The 18,047-nt window shown below is 25.0% G+C and overlaps 5 non-coding genes across 5 annotated transcripts; all 5 read left to right on the forward strand.

The window, feature by feature from the left end:
* Positions 1 to 2,008: 2,008 nt before the first annotated feature.
* Trnak-uuu (transfer RNA lysine (anticodon UUU)) lies at positions 2,009 to 2,081 on the forward strand. The gene has a single exon. It is a non-coding gene; the product is annotated as a tRNA-Lys (tRNA).
* Positions 2,082 to 7,113: 5,032 nt separating this feature from the next.
* Trnak-uuu (transfer RNA lysine (anticodon UUU)) lies at positions 7,114 to 7,186 on the forward strand. The gene has a single exon. It is a non-coding gene; the product is annotated as a tRNA-Lys (tRNA).
* Positions 7,187 to 7,335: 149 nt separating this feature from the next.
* Trnastop-uca (transfer RNA opal suppressor (anticodon UCA)) lies at positions 7,336 to 7,422 on the forward strand. The gene has a single exon. It is a non-coding gene; the product is annotated as a tRNA-Sec (tRNA).
* A 5,240-nt stretch (positions 7,423 to 12,662) lies between these two features.
* On the forward strand, positions 12,663 to 12,735 carry Trnaa-agc (transfer RNA alanine (anticodon AGC)). Its single transcript has one exon. It is a non-coding gene; the product is annotated as a tRNA-Ala (tRNA).
* Positions 12,736 to 14,984: 2,249 nt separating this feature from the next.
* Positions 14,985 to 15,056, forward strand: Trnaq-uug (transfer RNA glutamine (anticodon UUG)). Its single transcript has one exon. It is a non-coding gene; the product is annotated as a tRNA-Gln (tRNA).
* The last annotated feature ends 2,991 nt before the right edge of the window (positions 15,057 to 18,047 follow it).

The following is an 18,047-nucleotide window of genomic DNA, read 5'->3' on the forward strand; positions in this document are numbered from 1 at the left end:
ACAGATAATGATAAAAATTCCTAATTAATTTAAATAAAAACTTCATTACCAAGACCTTAACATACTTATGCTACACGTCATTTCAAAAATATTGTTATAATTTTGTTAAAACACATGACTTAACTTTTAATTAATTATATCTAAATGAAAAAAGTTAATGGTTGAAAAATAATTCAGCATAAAAAACGTTTAAATACCAAGACCTGCACATTGTAACTTTGCACCCCATATCAAACTGTTTCTTATCGGAAAATAATTCAATATTAAAAATATTTTCAGTACCAAGATCTGCACATGGTTGTATTGCACGCCATATCAAACTGCTTGTTATCAGAAGACATGATGGAATCTTTCAGGAACTCGGGAGGTCTAGAAACCTTATTAGTTTTCATGCAGAACAATTTCCCCAGCCCCCAGGTCAAATTGTACGCCGCACAAGCAATTGGAAGGGCTGCTAAGAATGGTGAGATTTTTATAAAATACATAAACTATAGAACTGATAGATAAAAATCAATATATTATTATATTATTAATATATTTTTGTTTTTTTTTTTATATAAGTAATGAAAAGAATGCCTAAATTTACATGAACAAAATTATTTTATACTATTCAATAAACATTTTTTTTTCTACCCAGAGAGAAACGCCAAGGTATTACACGAACAGAATATAGAAGCTTGTATGTGGCATATGCTTAGCACAAATGTTGATAACGACAGCATTCTAATTGCACTCTGTAACACAATGGCCGTATTGGCGTATACTAATGTGTGTGCTAAAGATACCTTCGGACAAATTGGTTTGTTTTTAATAATATTTATTTATTTTTGTTTGTGGTAAATATGCACACTAACGCATAAATTAATTTAGTTTTTTTATTGTTACTGTGCTTGTTTATACCAAAGTATATCATAAAAAGATGTTCTTAATTTTAGCTTAAGATTTATTCATTGTTTGTGTAAGGTAATGGTTTACAAAGTTATTTACACCAAACAAACTTTCTATTTTTTAGTGCTAAATCTGTTTTAAGTCTAAGAATTCTAAATTTATGTTTTAATGTTATGATAGTATCTAACTCATGATGTTAATACTAAAAATTGTGTATAATTGCTTATTTGAATAAGATTGATTTACTTATCAAACATTGAAAGTAAGAAAACATAAAAATAACTTATTTGTTTATATATTTAATACCATCAATAGTCCCACTTATTCCAGTAGAAAATACTTAAATATATAATAAATGAATAATTATTTACAGATACAATACCATCATTAGTAGCATTATACCAGTTAAAAATATTTATTTTAAATATATAAAAAATTAATAATTATTTACAGGTACAATACCATCATTAGTAGCAGAAATACCAGTTGAAAATATTTAGATACTCTAAAATAAATATTTACAGATACGATTCCATCATTAGTAGCACTAATACCAGTTGAAAATGTTTATACTAAATACATGCATAAAACATATATTTACAGATACAATTCCATCATTGGTAGCACTAATACCAGTTGAAAACAGTGAAGTATCTCAAGCTGCATGTCTAGCATTGGCTAATCTTACATACCAAAGTCTCAACAACTCTCTGTTAGTTTTATTTATTGTTATTTTTTATGTTAAATTTTATGTGAATTTAATTCTGCATTATCACACAATAAATAAATAATAAACGTTTTCAAAAATTCTACAATGTAGCAGTATTGTGTAGTATGCAAAAGCTAAGCGACCGCTGTTTAAACAAACTCTCTGTTGGTTTTATTAACCTACTAATTAATTTTTTTTTAAGTTTTCTTTTATTTTGTAAATTAATTTAACGTTGCCCATGTTAAAAAAAAATAGGTTTTATGATAGTTTGAAAATTTTAAAAAGTTCTAGTATGTATATCACAACATCGACCAAAGTCAAGTGACTCCTGTTTAAACAAAGTTTTGTATTATTACGTCACAGTCAACGTATTTTGCGTTTATAATCGCCACAAATCTAGTTCGTTTGTGAGCCTGGCTAGCTCAGTCGGTAGAGCGTTGGACTTTTAATCCAACGGTCAGGGGTTCAAGTCCCCTGTCAGGCTTCTTTTTAATAGTAAAAATGGTACCACTTTTTTCAGTTGAAACTTTAAAATAATATTTTAAGTAAAAACAAATTTACAAATTTTTATAAACAAATTTAGTTTGATTATTAAAAAACCCTGTTTGTATATAATATTTTACTAATAACATTTTTGTTTATGTCGTCTAGTTTTTTAAACCACCTGAACAAAAAATAGCTTCTTTATGAGTTTGAAACAAAGCAACAAAAACTAATGTTATCGAAAAACTTTTTTTTGCTTAAAAAACCACACTTTTGTTTTTGTTCTCTAAGATACAAACACGACAAATTTAAAAAATAAATTGTGATTTATGTCATTTTATGGAATCGTTAATTCCACAATTCTTTAAAACAAAGTTGTTAAAAGTTTATTTGTATTTGTAAAAAAATTATTGTTTGTATTAAGAGCTAGAGGTCAATAAAATCATATTAACTTACTAATTCCTCATACTTGTAGAGATATTTGATCAAAATATACAATAAACAATTAATTAACAGGTTTATAGTCAGAGCTGGAGGTCTGGAACACCTAATAAATTCTCTTATTCCTCATACTTGTAGAGATATGGTTTCTGTAAATGCTGCAGCTTGTCTTATAAACATGTCAGCTGAAATATCTGTCAGGTTTGTTTATACTTGAATTTTTTATTTGTTTATTTTGGAAATACTTTTGTAACTTTCCACTTTATTTACTCAAAAATACAGTAGTGTGCACAAAATGTTTTTTAATAAACTCTGAAAACTCTAAAACTTTTAAACTCTAAATCGTGATGGTAAAATAAAGTTTTATTAAAAGTAATTTAAAAATTTTTATTCAGATACATCTTAATAAGTATCTTTTGTTTAACTATATACAATTTAACAGCTAAACTTTTTTAAATCTATTTAATACAAGCTTAATAATGAATAGTCAAAAAAATGTTATATTCAAAAACATGCTGATCACAGTTTTAAAAGTTTAAAAACCTAGCTCGTGTAAATTACTATTTGTCAGTTACAATACTTTATACAGTAGTACAGTTTTAAATAGTTTAATTTCTATTGGTTTGAGTAAGGTTACTTAACACTTGGTCAGTTAAATTTTAGTTGGATGCTTATTTATTATAATAGTTCTTCAATATAGATGCACCATATTACAAACAGTGAAAATAGTCATTGAAGTTTTTATTTTTCAACACTTACAGAGTTGTTATAAATTACAATAGAATGATTATTTTCAGTCTGAACGAATAAGTTTCAACTTTTATTTGTTTTTAGTATCATATATGTTAGTGCTTTGACACTTTGTTTGTTTTTTATAAACTGAAATATTTGTTATGGGTTGTTAAGAAATATTGTTCAGTTTTTTAGAACAAAAATGTGATCAAAATGTTATAGGTATCAAAATAATTTAAATACTTAAAACCACTTTTGTTAAGTTAATTTTTATTGTCATAAAATGTATGATAACTTAGAATCAAGTAAAATACGTAATAAATACTTAAAACATCATGATTATATCAGGTACTAGTTATGCATTATTAGATAATTTTTAATCTACAAGTATGAATTTAGTTCTGCCACGTTTATAAGACATCTTAAATAAAGGTTTTAAGTGAAATATACTGTTACAACTAATATTTGATAATAAACTTAATTCGATTTACTAAAAAATATGATCTCTAGGAGTCAATAAAATGGTTTAAATATTTTAGTGATTAAAAAACAAATGTAATTTTTGATTTAATATATTTTTACTTAAAACTGAATTTTTCAAATAAAATTTAAATCAAAGAAAAATGATTGCATTTGAAAAAAAAGTTTTTTGTTTAAATTTTAATACAAAACATAGCTTCAGTTTTAAAAGCAGTTTCCTATATACTACTTTTATAAGTTAACAATTTTAAAACCTATGGTATACGAAAGCATTCATGAACACTTTACTTGTCTTATCAAAACTATAATACAATTGTTACGTCATAACAAACGTATTTTGTTTTATAAACGCTACAAACACATCTTAGTCGTGAGCCTGGCTAGCTCAGTCGGTAGAGCGTTGGACTTTTAATCCAACGGTCAGGGTTTCAAGTCCCCTGTCAGGCTTTTTTTCTGAAAACTTTAAACTGATGCACTCTAGTGTAAGTACTATTTATTATTGCTTCCATAGGTCCAATTTTAACTTCCAATTAATTAAAATAACAGTATTATTACAACTATTCTTTAGACACCGTATAATGAAATATATTGCAATTATACAAACTGATATAATTTTATTTTTACAGACATGATATAATGAAACACGGAGTAATTGCTGCCATTGGACAATCTTTAACTTCTAATAACCCGATGGTTTGTAGCAAATCTGCTGAATTATTGGCTTGTTTCATAGATGGTGCACAAGCTAGAGAACAGGCTTGTAATATTTTTGTTGAATTTTTTAATGAATATTAAATTGTATCATGTTTAGTTGGCTCTTTGATAAAATATGTACTAAGTTGAGTTTTTGTATGGTTTTATATTACATCAGAGCATTTTTATTTTCATTTTCACATTATCGAACTTTTAAAAACCCAGATAAACAAAATTTAGTTTTTAAAAATGTTTTACTAATCTATATAACTGTAAAATTTATGGATATTTGAAGAAGTATTTTCTAAACTAAAATTTAGCTATGAGATATACTTATAAATTTATTTGACTATTATGAAAGATTTAGTATACAAAGTTTGTATAGTGATTTTACTTTTAGGTTAACATAAACTTATCACAAGCTTGCTTCAATAAAAGTGAATTTAATTAAACATTTTGTTCTACTTACTAACAAATACAACATTGTAAAAATAGTCCTGTAATAGTTATTTTTTGTTAAAGTAAAGATTGAAAGCTTAAATTTTGTACCTATACATTTATAAATTAATATTTAGATGTTTTAAAGGTTACTAGATTAGTCAAGCTAAAAATTAACATTTACGCAAAATATTAAAAACTGTTTAATAAATTGATCATTGTAATAATTGTTTTGGAACATTTATCTACTCAAATTTGTTTTAGTAAAAACTCTCAAAACTAACTTCATACATTTATATGGTGCAAGGAAAAAAAGTGTCTTATACTTCAAAGTAAATCAAAATGTAGAAATTATCACAGCCTTATTTTTATTTCATGCACTACAAACGTATGTCATTTAAGATATTTGTATATTTTTTAACAAAATTTGTTTACTTAAATCAATTAAACAACACACTTTATAAATTTAAATCTTTTAGATATATTAGCAAAATGCTATTGAACTTTTAGTAGAACTTCTTATATATATAATTAATATGTATTGCTTAGATGGTATCACAATATGTTATTAAACTTTTGGTAAGTTTTCTGATATAATAAATAACTTTATTTTTTGTTTTATAGATGGTATCACAGAATGTTGTAGAACCATTAGTACAACTTCTCAGGAATAACAGTTCTGAAGTTAGAAAATTCACTTGTCAAGCTCTAGCCAGGTATTTAAATTTCAATTTATTAATCTTCTAGTTCACTTTTGTTTTAAATTAATGTTTTTTTAATGATAAGTTATATTTATAAATAATTTCTAGGTTTTTTAATTGTTTATAATATTAATTAACTAATATAAAATTATAAAAATAATTAATATCCAGATGTGCTTCGGATCCACAAGTTTCTGATGTTTTGCTGAAACTGGGGTGAGATTAGTATTTTGAAATTGCTACATATTCCTTTATTTTAAACAATATTAAAATGGACTTACTTAAATATTTTAAAAATATTTTGCATTCTAAATGCTATAAAACATGATAAGTTTTACTATTAGTTTACGATAGTTTAGTCTCAACTATAATTCTTATCTATCAGTTTACTTACAACTATCTTTAGGTAAAATAAAACTAGTCAAGTTTTATTAATCTTACAAAACTTTTTTTTTATATGACATAAAGTCTCAAGTACAGTAATGATTATTTTAATTAACAAGTGTTTATTTGCTACTACACAACAGTTATTATTTAAATTTTACAGAACATTGAAACTGCTTCATGATATCAACAGTTTAAATTAGATTTTTTTTATTTTTAACAGAACATTGAAATTGCTTCACGATATAAACAATTCAAACGAACGTAGGATGAACAGCAGTTTATTAGCATTCGACAAACTGATAGAATCCAACTTATCTGCTAAATACTGCGTTAAAGGACAACTTGCCACTAAAGACATCATTGGCATGCATTTCTACGACCCTGGTAAAGTTAGTAGTTTTACATATAAAAGTTTATTTGTGTTTATAAGTTTGTTGTAATACTACTAATGGGTTTATTAGTAGTTGTTGTTGAGTATTTGCTCAATAGTTTCAGGTTTTTTAATTCAAATAAAAGTTTTAGTTGTAATTGTATACTTTTCAACATATTTTTTTTAATCAATTTAAATTTTATATATTGAGCTATTTTTGGTAGCAAAAGAATTAAAAGTATTCACATAACAAAAATTAAGTAACTTTTTCAATATAGCGGCTCTTAAATTACAGCTTTAAAAGGAACTTGGTTGAAATTTACTTTTTTGAAAAGCTTTTTTGACTCTAGTCTTTATAAATTCCAAAAGCCCAAACTACTCGTGAGCCTGGCTAGCTCAAAATTTTATACACTCAAGAAACAATTACTTCACAATTATTTATTAATATAACAACTAAGATTAATTCATACCTTCAGTTTTATGTACCTTTTGAACAATATGTCTAAAATGTTTTTATATCTGCTAAAAACATTTTTGCTGAAAAAAGTAAAGTTTTGAATAACCTCTCTATATTTCTATATAAATATCAAGCAAGGTCTCAAATATTCAAAATACTGTGCAGTAGATATTTAAAACCACGTAGTTGAGAATTTATTTTGCATGCAAAAATTAAAACAACAGGTTATTTACTTGACCCACCTGTTAAAGCAGCTTCGAGTCTTATGTAAACAAGACCCAGTTATCACGTCACAATACCATTTATAAACGCTTGAAATCACCTCCACCCGTGAGCCTGGCTAGCTCAGTTGGTAGAGCGTTGGACTTTTAATCCAACGGTCAGGGGTTCAAGTCCCCTGTCAGGCTCCTTTTTCAAAAATTTATTTTGAACCCAAATTCTCTCAAATTGTCAAGCTCTACCAAACAAGCTTCTCTCGTTTCATGACGCAACCAACAAACGCTCGCATGCAAGCGAACCGACGCGTATAAATATCAAGTTTGTCATTCAACCTGTCGCCTGAACGAGCTTCAGTGGTCTGGTGTGCGGGTTTCAAACCCGTAGCTGATTAACGTCAGAGAGGTTCGATTCCACCTTTCAGGCGATTGTTTTTTAAAGTAAGCATAAAAATAAAGAAAAGATTTATTTATATAAAACACAACAATTTTCGATAATTTTTTTTTTTTGTAGCTGGTTAGCTTCAGAGTGGTTCGATTCCACCTTTTAGGCGCTTTAACCAATTTGGGTTATTTTATTGGTTTTTATGTCTTAACTACGTGGTCTCCAGTAACTTACTGACTGCTATACTTATGAGAAGTAAATAATATACAAACAGTATAAGTTACAAAACTATTTCCTAAGTTATGAATAAAACACACTTTGAATAAATGCAATTTAATTTATTTTCAATAACAATTCTTAGTTCTGAAGAAAGAAACTATTAAATCACGACACAAATAAAATCTATAAAAAGTATCAACAATCGTAAAGTTACATAAATACTAACATCAACTCCGCGATGTAGACGTTTTCTTGATTCTCGATAATTGAAGTAAAACGTTAAACTTAATCGTAACTAGATCATACCGCGGAATAACTTTGCAACTAACCTTTATTGAAAGACAAAGGCAAATTTATACGCATTAAAATAAAATTAACTCCTTTAAGTAAACAATATTGTTTATTGTTTTAGAAAATTGTTTTAAGAGTTATAAAAATTGTTTTGGAAAAGCTTGTTTTGAAAATAATGAAAAATGTTTTGGAAAAGCTTTTATTGTTACAAAAAATTCCATATTTATTCACAAGCTTTAAAATACTAAAATGAAATGTTAGTTTCATTACAGCGCCAACATTTATTTTTTCTAATACTAATATAAGGCCATAGATAAATTAAACATTTTTTTTACAAAAGATAACTTGGGTATATTTATGAAAGCTTTGAGTACAAACTAAAAGCCAGTTTTCGATTGATAGAGTGGTTCGATTCCACCTTTCAGGCGATTATTTTTTAAATCCATGCAAAAAACACATAATTTTTTATTTCAAATTAAGCAAAAATATTTTATTTTAAACTTTTTTATTTTAATTATATTGTAGCTGGTTAGCTTTAGAGTGGTTTGATTCCGCCTTCAGGAAAAAATTTTAATTTTTAGCTTGTATTTAATTTAACTTTTTTTATAAGCTTTAATATTTTTGAGAAACTTAACTATTTAAAAACAGGCTTTAAAATTAGTTTTTCTCAAAAAATAGAAAATTGTCATGGTACTTTAACCAATTTCCTGTATTATGTAAATAATTGCATATATGTATAGATTTACTTTTACCTTATTTTAGTTGGGTTTTAAACTCTAGGTGACAAAAAAAATAAAAGTTTACAACTTCGACTACATGTTACAATTAGATATTGATATACTTTTTATTTTTTAAATGTTTTTTTAAAAGCTTAGTTTCGCTCAAAGAGTGCATCAATGCTTAATATAAACTAAAAAATTCTTGTTTAAATAGAATCAATTGACGACCTCTTTTATTTTTTTTATCATTAAGCGCATATGTACTGGTAAACACCAGTCTAAAAATTCAGTGGAAATTTTAACACAAAACTGCTGTAAAAATAAGCTCATATTATATATTTAATTTTTTGTAACACTTTTTACTTCAAAATAATTGTTATGTCACTTAAATCTTCAAATGCTTAATTTCAATTTATTTAAGTTTAAATATATCACAGGTTAAGTTATAGTTATAGTCCAACGCTCTACCGACTGAGCTAGCCAGGCTCACGATGACATTGTATTTGTAGCCTTATAAACACAAAATACGTTTGTTGTGACGTAATAATTAAATTTTATTTTGATAAGACTCTCTGTTACAAATATTTCAAGTTAAATATGACTAGTTCAAATAGTTTTGCCAAAAATAGTTTAAAAACTTATAATCAACTTTATGTACTTTTCACTCATTTTACCAAAATTTTAATATTATGAATAAAAAATATTTAACAAATTTTTCTTATACTACATAACAGTAGTTTTACAAATTTTCAGATAAGAAAAGGAGCCGAATTTATACCACTAGAAGTTCTTGGAAAACTTGAAATAAACGAAAAAAGAGCCGTTGTATTGGTTAACTACAAACTAGAAGAGTTAGCTTTCTTTTTTAGTGATTTGGCTTTCAAAATAAAAACTATGCACAGTAAAGTAAAATAATAAAAACAAAAACAAATAATTTTAAGCTGTTTGAAAAAAGTAGTTTTTGTGGCTTGTTTATATTTTTTGATATTAATGTACATTTAAAAATATTTTGTTTTCAATTGTGTACATTTTTGATAAAATGACTGGTAACCAATAAGTATATAACTTAAATAAATTACTACTAGAAGGTATAATAAAAATATGCATAAAAATTGTTATTTCTTTGTTTTGTATAATAATACTTTGGTAATTTTCTTAGTAGTAACTTTAATTTGGTAGTATAGAACTACTAAAACCATTATATAAGTTTTTCTTCAAAAATAAAACAAATACTGAATTTCTAATTTAAATAAGTTTGATTTTATAAAATAAAGTTTGAAAGCTTTTTATACACTTTAAATTATTTTTTTTTGATTTTAGAGTGCCAAAAGCAACTTACAATTAACTTTTTAAAGTATGTAGACTCATCTATGAAAATAAAGTCTAAGCACTTAGTTTACTTCAAATATATTTACTAATATATTTTTTTATTTAGTCCGGAAGAAAAACCTGATGAATCAAACAGCAAAACTTCAGTTGTCGAGTTTGTTTATTTGTTTTATTTTTTTTTAAAGGTTTATTCCTGTGGTTTTTATTACTTATTACTAACTTTTATTAGTTATTGTTAATTGTGTTTATTTTGTTTTTAAACTTATATATTTAATAAAGAAAAATATTTGTATTACCTTTTTTCAACTTTTGTTGTTCAGTTTTTAAGGTATATGGTACTAAATTTTAGTATTAATTAAAAGTTTATAGATTTCTATTTTGCTTTTGTGCATACTAATATATTCTTATAAACTTTTTTTTTTAAACAATAAAGTTTGTAGTGAAATTATTTTCTTTCTGAGTTTAACAACTGCATCATATTGCATGAATGTAATTGTATATTTTTTATGCTTTAGTATGTTTTTATAAAAAATGTTTAAAACAAATCAGTCATCTAAAAAGTTATGGATTTATAAATATTAGTTTTGCCTAATCATTTGTTAATTTGCTAGGGTAAAAACTTAGAGATCATTACTTTTTATACTAGATAATAATAACAGTCGTATTATATTAAACAGAAGATATGTTTAAAAGGAGATACTTTAAAATTATTGCTACGTAAACCATTTCTATATTACAAAGTATTATTTACTATATGAGACAAAAATATTCTCTCAAGTTAGTGAAAATATTTCCATGTAAAATGTATTAATGTATTATTTTAGGGAGAAAAGAGTATCTCAAGTTATGGAAGAAACAAATAAACCAGACAGTAGGGCTCCAAGTAGAAGTACTCCTAGAAGGTAATCAAAAAATATTAGTATGTTATTTAGAAGTATACTTAGAATGTATAAAAAAAAATTTAATAATATCTAGTGAGTAAAATATTAATATTTTGTAAATTTAGCTTTTTTTGAAAATATAATGCACCTATATTGTAAAAAAAAGTTGTTTATACAATTTAAGGTAAAACAAAACATAATAAATAATACTGTCATAGAGTTATTATAAATAAATAACATCTAAAAGGTAAATAATTAAATTTTGTTAATGTTATATGTAAAACTACACCTAGAAGGCAACATTGTTTTTAAAATATGAAACTTAGAAGTACTTCTAGATTATAAAAAAAGTAGTTTATATGGTATCAACTAATGTAAAACTTTAAAAATAAAGAATTCATAAGAACTCCTACAAAATTTAAAAAGAATAATAAAAGCTTTAAATTTCAATAACAATAACTATTTAACTAAGTTAAATTTAAATATTATGATAGTCGATCTTCACAATATAGTTAATTTAATACTTTTAAGTAAATTTTGCCATATATAAACAATTCTTAACATTATACTTGTATAAATTTAACTAATTTTTATATTTACAACTACTTCTATGTACAAAATTTAAAAAGAATAATAAAAGCTTAAAATTTTGTACTTGAAAGTAGTTCTACGTATAAAAATTACTTAAATTTATACAAGTATAATATTAAGAATTGTTTATATATGGCAAAATTTACTCAAAAGTTTTAAATTAACTTTATTGTGAAGATTAAATATCATAACATTTAAATTTAACTTGGTTAAATAGTTATTATTATTAAAATTTAAATCGAATATAATGACCTTTGATTTATATATTATTAATAACTTGTAGTTAAATATTCATAAGGTTTCAAAAGCCATATTTTAGTACCAGTTAATCTTAAAAACAGCCTATTAAATTGAATTATGAGATTGTTTAAAAACAATAAGCTTTTAGTTTTATAAAATTAATTCTAGCGATAAATTAAAAAAGCTTATATATCATCTATTAAAAAAATTAAACAAAGTTTTCGTAATTTCTTTAAATAAAAAGTTTTTATTATTTTTTGAATCAGCTCTTTACATTTTTGTAGTTCTTTTTTAGTTAAGACAAATAACTATATACTATAAGAACATATAACATTCAGAACATTACTATGAAATATTTTTCAGTTATTTAATTTATATGAGTGATCTGAATAAGTAGACTGAATGTTTAAAACTTAAATGAATAACAGTATTTTATTATTAGAAAAAGAAAAACTGATAAAGAAAAACAAATGCAAGAAGTTCAAGAAAGGTTACAGAGAGAAAAAGGTTTTCATATTAGTAATTTATGTAAATTTAACGTGTTTTAAACTTAATCTTTCAGTACTGTACAAATTTTTGTTTAAATATTTCAAAACCTTTAATTTTAAAGATAAATTATTTTGCTCAAATAACTTTTGCAAAACAAACAAAATGATTTATAATATCTACATTTTTTTTTGTTTTTGTATTTCATACAAGTCAAAGCTTAAAATAAATTAACAGTTATAAGTGCATCCTAAAGCTTTGCTTCGGAATACTTTGCAATTAAAATACATTCTTTAGTTTAATTGCTGACTATTATCTACAAAAAAAAGAAAATATTTAAATATAACGTACAAAAAAAATGCTGACATAAAACAAAAATTTATTGATCAACTTAATCAACTCATTTAGAGCAAAACACTTAACGCTCCATACATTAGGTGAACATCACAATGTAAATTTAACAATTTAAACTTGTTAACTCGTTTCTAACTAATTATATAAATGGAATTATTTGCCATCAAACGTGTGGGGGTGTAGCTCAGATGGTAGAGCGCGCGCTTAGCATGCGCGAGGTACCGGGATCGATGCCCGGCACCTCCACTTTTTTAACCAAATAATTTTGAAGCTTTTCAAAATTCCTGTAAATTTTGTTATTTTAATTCAATATAGCTTTTAGGCAAAAATCAATTCATACTTAGACAGTTGAAATAGCTTATTAAATTTTTTATTCAGTTTGATGTCCTTAACTCCAAACAAAACTGGCTTTTTACAAAAGAATTTTTTGATATCAAGTAAAAATAGTTACTGTGTTTTTTATTAAAAACATATCATTATTCATTTAAAACTTAAGCACTTTTTAGTTTTTTGTTTACTTAGCCAGTTTGATATAAAAACATTTTTAAAGATTTTAAAGTTGCTTCGCTGATATCATAAAGATTAAAATCTAAATTATTTTTGAACCTTGATAAGATACTGTTCTTTTGTAATTAGAAATGTAGTACATTTTATGTAGATTAAGTACAGAAAAAATCAATTTTAGTAAAAGATGAAAAATATATCTTTTTACATTTACATGAATACTAAAAGACTAGAAAACTTTTATTTTATGTAGTTTAAGCTTATGGCATTAAGCTAAATATTATATAAAAGTAAATATATATAAAACAAAGTAAATATATTACTTAGTTTTATGATAAAACATATTTATAAACAGAAGAAAAAGAAAGACTCGAACAAGAACAAAAAGAAGCGGAGAAAAGAGGTTTTCGTTGATTACTTATTTTAATTAATGATATTGAATAAAACATAAATGTTTTAATGTTTATCAAATACATTAAGTTAGTATATTCTTATTAACATGTTTAAATTTACTTGAATGTTAGATCAAAGTTTTTTTTTTCAACAAAATTAAATTTGTAGATGCATGTTTCCTAAAGTATCTACTTTTATACATACTATTAACTAGAGCAAGGGTCGGCAGCCTTATATAAGTAAAAGTTTTTTTTTTACAAAAACTTGCTCGCGGGCCGCACTATACAGAAAAAAGTCTTCGCGGGCCGCAGTTTTTAGAAAACTATTTTAATAGTTAATACAAAATTATACAAAAGTACTAATTTAACCAAAATATGTGACAAAACAAGCTATAAAAGGGCACTAGTAATGCGTATTTACTTATACCAAACCCTAGCTGCAACTTTTAACCAGCAAAACTATGTTTTCTACTGTTATAAAAAAGCATGTTTATAGCTTAAATGTATCTCGCGGGCCACAAATTTTGTTTTCAAGGGCCGCAATTGGCCTGCGGGACCTAGTTTGCTGACCCCTGAACTAGTGCTTATTGTATTTACCATAAATTAAAAATAAAATTTCTGCTTTAGTTTGTTGTATATATTTTTATCTATTATTCTTTTTTTACAGAGAAAACATATGTGGCCCCATTAGATCACAACTTGTCACAATATGTGAATGACGTCATCAAAAATATTGAACCAATTCCAAGTTACAAAGAACAAGTTGTTGCATTGGCTCAGTTAGTATAATTATTTTATTCTAAATAATTTCGAATTTATAATGAACAAACTATTGCCTTGGCACAGTTAGTTTCATTTTATTTAATATAAATGATTATCAATTTATAATGAATAAGTTATCTCATTAAGTTAGTTAGTTTAGTTGTTTTATTTTAAATAGTTACCAAGTTATAAAAAACAAGTTATTTCCCAGTTATATAATTTAGTTTGTGATGAATAATTAAGAACTTATAAACAACTAATTATTGCACTTATTTAACATAGACGTTAATAGAACTTTATTTTTATACCATTTTTTTTACTTTTTTGTTTTAGTTTCAAAAAACAAAAGCTCTTATGCTTAAGCAATTAAATTTTTTCCATTGAAGTAACTAATACTCTACTACTACTACTAAAGAAACTATTACTCACAGCTTAGCGCAAAAGTGCTTGAATAAAAAAAAAACAAAGCAGATAAAACTTAAGTTGCATATTTTATTAGTTGAACTTTTTATCAAAATGTGTGTTTTTGTTTTTATAGCTTGTAATAAACTTTTATAAAGCATAGTTTCTGAAAGCTTGCTTTATAACAGTTTATTCAAAACTTTTTGTTTGATACAGCAGCTAATTACTATTTATTAAAAATTTCAGTTGCTTAAACTTAGCATAAAGCTAAAATTAAAACTTAAAACAATTACTTGCATTAAGTTTACATTACAACAACTATCTAACTTACAAAGTAAGCTAAAACAAAGCCAAACTATCAAACGTTTTACGAAGAAACACGTTTATGACGTAACAACGTAAGTATTTATACATAAAATATCGCGCATGGTCGTAGGTCCCGTGGTGTAATGGTTATCACACTGGACTTTGAATCCAGTAATCCGAGTTCAAGTCTCGGCGGGACCTCTTTTTTTTTATAAAAAAATGCACTTAGAGCTTTTTAACATCAAATTTAACAGTTCATTTTTTATAAGCTTATATAACTTTTAGTTCTGTTTTAAAATTAAATTAATAAGCTTAAAATATCAAGTAATTAAACAAATATTTTATCTGCTTTTAAACGAGTATTAATCAATAAAATGTTTTTTAAAGCTACTTTAACGTCACATTATACTTTTATGCTAATGAATAACAAATAAATATATTTTTTGATTACTAGTACAAAATTTCTTTTATTCCTTTTTTCTTTAAACAAAATTTTATTGTACAATGTACGCTGGATAGTACATAAATTTAAATTGTAAAATAATTCAAAAGTTGATTTATTACAAATGTCATTTAATTTATTTAAACTTATCAAAACATTATTCAAGTTTTTTTTATAAAAACTAAATTCAACTTACTATAAAAAGTTAAAAAATTTTAGATTGATGAACTGCCTTTTAAATATTTTGTTTTCTATAATTCGTACTAAAAAAGACTATATTGCTCTCAAAATATTTATGAAATAAACAACTTAAATTTTTAAATATCGAAATTAAAAGTTTTGCATTTTTAATTGTTAATATGGCTGATTCGAAAACTAGTCAAATAACATGTTTCTCTTTAATTTTTTTAATATGTCGAAAAAAAATCTTAATTACAAGATTAAATTTGTGACATGAAAATTAAATTTTTATAATCGACTTAAACTTTAAAATGTTTCAAATTTGTTGTTCGTTTTACTTTTTATTAATTCTTTTTTTATTTTAAATCCAGTTGCAGAAATTTTCCACAATATTTTAAAGAAGGCGGGTTTTTTATCACTTTTAGATTTAGACATTTAAGATGAACTCCTTAGTTTGTAACATTAAATAAAATTAAACTAGTTGCATACTTTTAGCTGATTTGATCATAATTTCAAATATTGTCAAATCAAAGCCAATACATACTACGTTCAAATCAAACAGATACGTTCCATCATGCAAATCAAGTTTCTAAAATAACTCAAACTTACTTTTTTTCAGCTTTTATAAGCTATATTGTCGATAAAGAAAAAAAGTTAAACGTTTGATAATATATGAGTAAACGTGAAAAATAAATTTTTGCATGCTGTACACATAGTCTAAATAAAAACGTCTTTCATATTGACTAATCACAAATACTTTTTCTTATGCAAGTTAGTTAAACCAATCAAATAATAGATACGTGTCGTCATGCATGGGCGGTGAGGTGGAACGGGAAAGGTCACTAGAGTTAAACTGGCAAATTCACGTGGCCGAGCTGAAAGTTCAATATGGGTCAAATGTGGTGCCACTGGGGTCTATTAAGAGGGGAACTTATTTCCACAGGGCTCTGCTTTATAAAGTGAGATTTTGTTTAACTAAAGCTCTGCTTTAAAAAAATTGTTTTAGTTGTTTGTAAATTTGTTAAACTTGTGATACTTTACATAAAATAAAGTAACTTATTTTTAGAACTTTAAAGTTGTGTTTTTTCCAATATAAAACTGTAGCGATAATACTTACTTTATTTCAGTTCGTATTTTATAATTTTAACTGGACACACCTTATAATTTAACAAAAACTAAAAAACTAATCACAATAAAAACTACAAATAATTTTCAGGTATTAGCGGACCGCATCGGCATTCCATGCACTTTAATACGAGGAAACTACAATCTGGCTTGGAATGAAGTATTGCTTTCAGGTAATATAAAACTATATATTGTATTTTTTTAGTAAGATATACAAGGTGATACTTTCAGGTAGTATAAAAACTGTATGATTTTAATTGAATATTTAATATGTAGAGGTATTACTATTAGGTAATATAAAACTGTATAATATAGTTAATAAGTATATATTTATAACATAAACGTAGTAATGTAAATCTATATATAATAAAAGCAAGGTTTTGCTTTTAGGTAGTATAAAAAAAATAAACATATTAAACAAAGTAATTTACAATATAAATTACTTTCAGGTCCCGTGGGGTATCCACCATCCAAATACGTCATAGATCTCATGCACGAACCCGGATTGCTGATGAGGACCTCGAGCCCCCAGGCCCACGTCTATCAGACCATATAAGGGCATGTGTGGTACATATGACCTTATATGGTCATGAGTGGTACGTATGACCATATTTGGAAATTTATTTTAAGCATTTTTTGTTCGATTATTTTTATTTCTTTTTATTTGTGTTATTTTGATTCGTGTTATAAAACCTACAAGGTTTTTGTTAAAATTTTGTCTAAGTTACTAAAACTAAAGGTCATGTACGGTCATAAATGTGATAAAGTATGTGATAAAATTAGCACTAACTATTAAATTTATATGTTTTAAGCTTTTCTTGTTATTTAGATCTTTTTTTGTTTTTGTCTTTTTTAAGGTATAACTTCATCAAATGTGTTTATAATACATTACAAGTGGACTTGTTGCCATATATGGTAATAACTCGTACACATGCCCATATATGGTAAATTATATTTCACATATTTATTGTGAGCATTTAGTTATACTACTTCGTTTTGTGCTGTTTAAAAAAGTTACAAGTTTTAAGCTTACAAATTACTACTTTGCCTGTTGGTTTTAATTTGTTTTAACTTGAAATTTACAGCTGAAACCTTTTAATTTTACTGATTTTAAGGAATTTGGTTCGGTTTAAATAACACTCAGTTTTGTTTAAGTTAGATAAACTTTTTTTAAATATGGTTTTCAAATAAAGATATGGATTTTTTACAATTGTATTTAGCACTGTGTTTTTATTTTCTGAAACATTTTTGGCAATACTTTTTTTACATGTTTTGTTAAACTGTGGTTACTTGTTCATATTATACTTTGTTTTAATAAATTCAAACTGTGTACTAAGGTTTGTATACAAACTTAACTGTTTAAACACTTTATTTAAGGATTAAAAATTGAATAATGTAATGCAAGTTATAATACAGCTTACCGTTTTAAACTAACATATAGTTTG

This window comes from Thalia democratica, chromosome 2 (assembly GCF_965202585.1).
Source record: "Thalia democratica chromosome 2, ktThaDemo2.hap1.1, whole genome shotgun sequence".
Taxonomy (NCBI): domain Eukaryota; kingdom Metazoa; phylum Chordata; class Thaliacea; order Salpida; family Salpidae; genus Thalia; species Thalia democratica.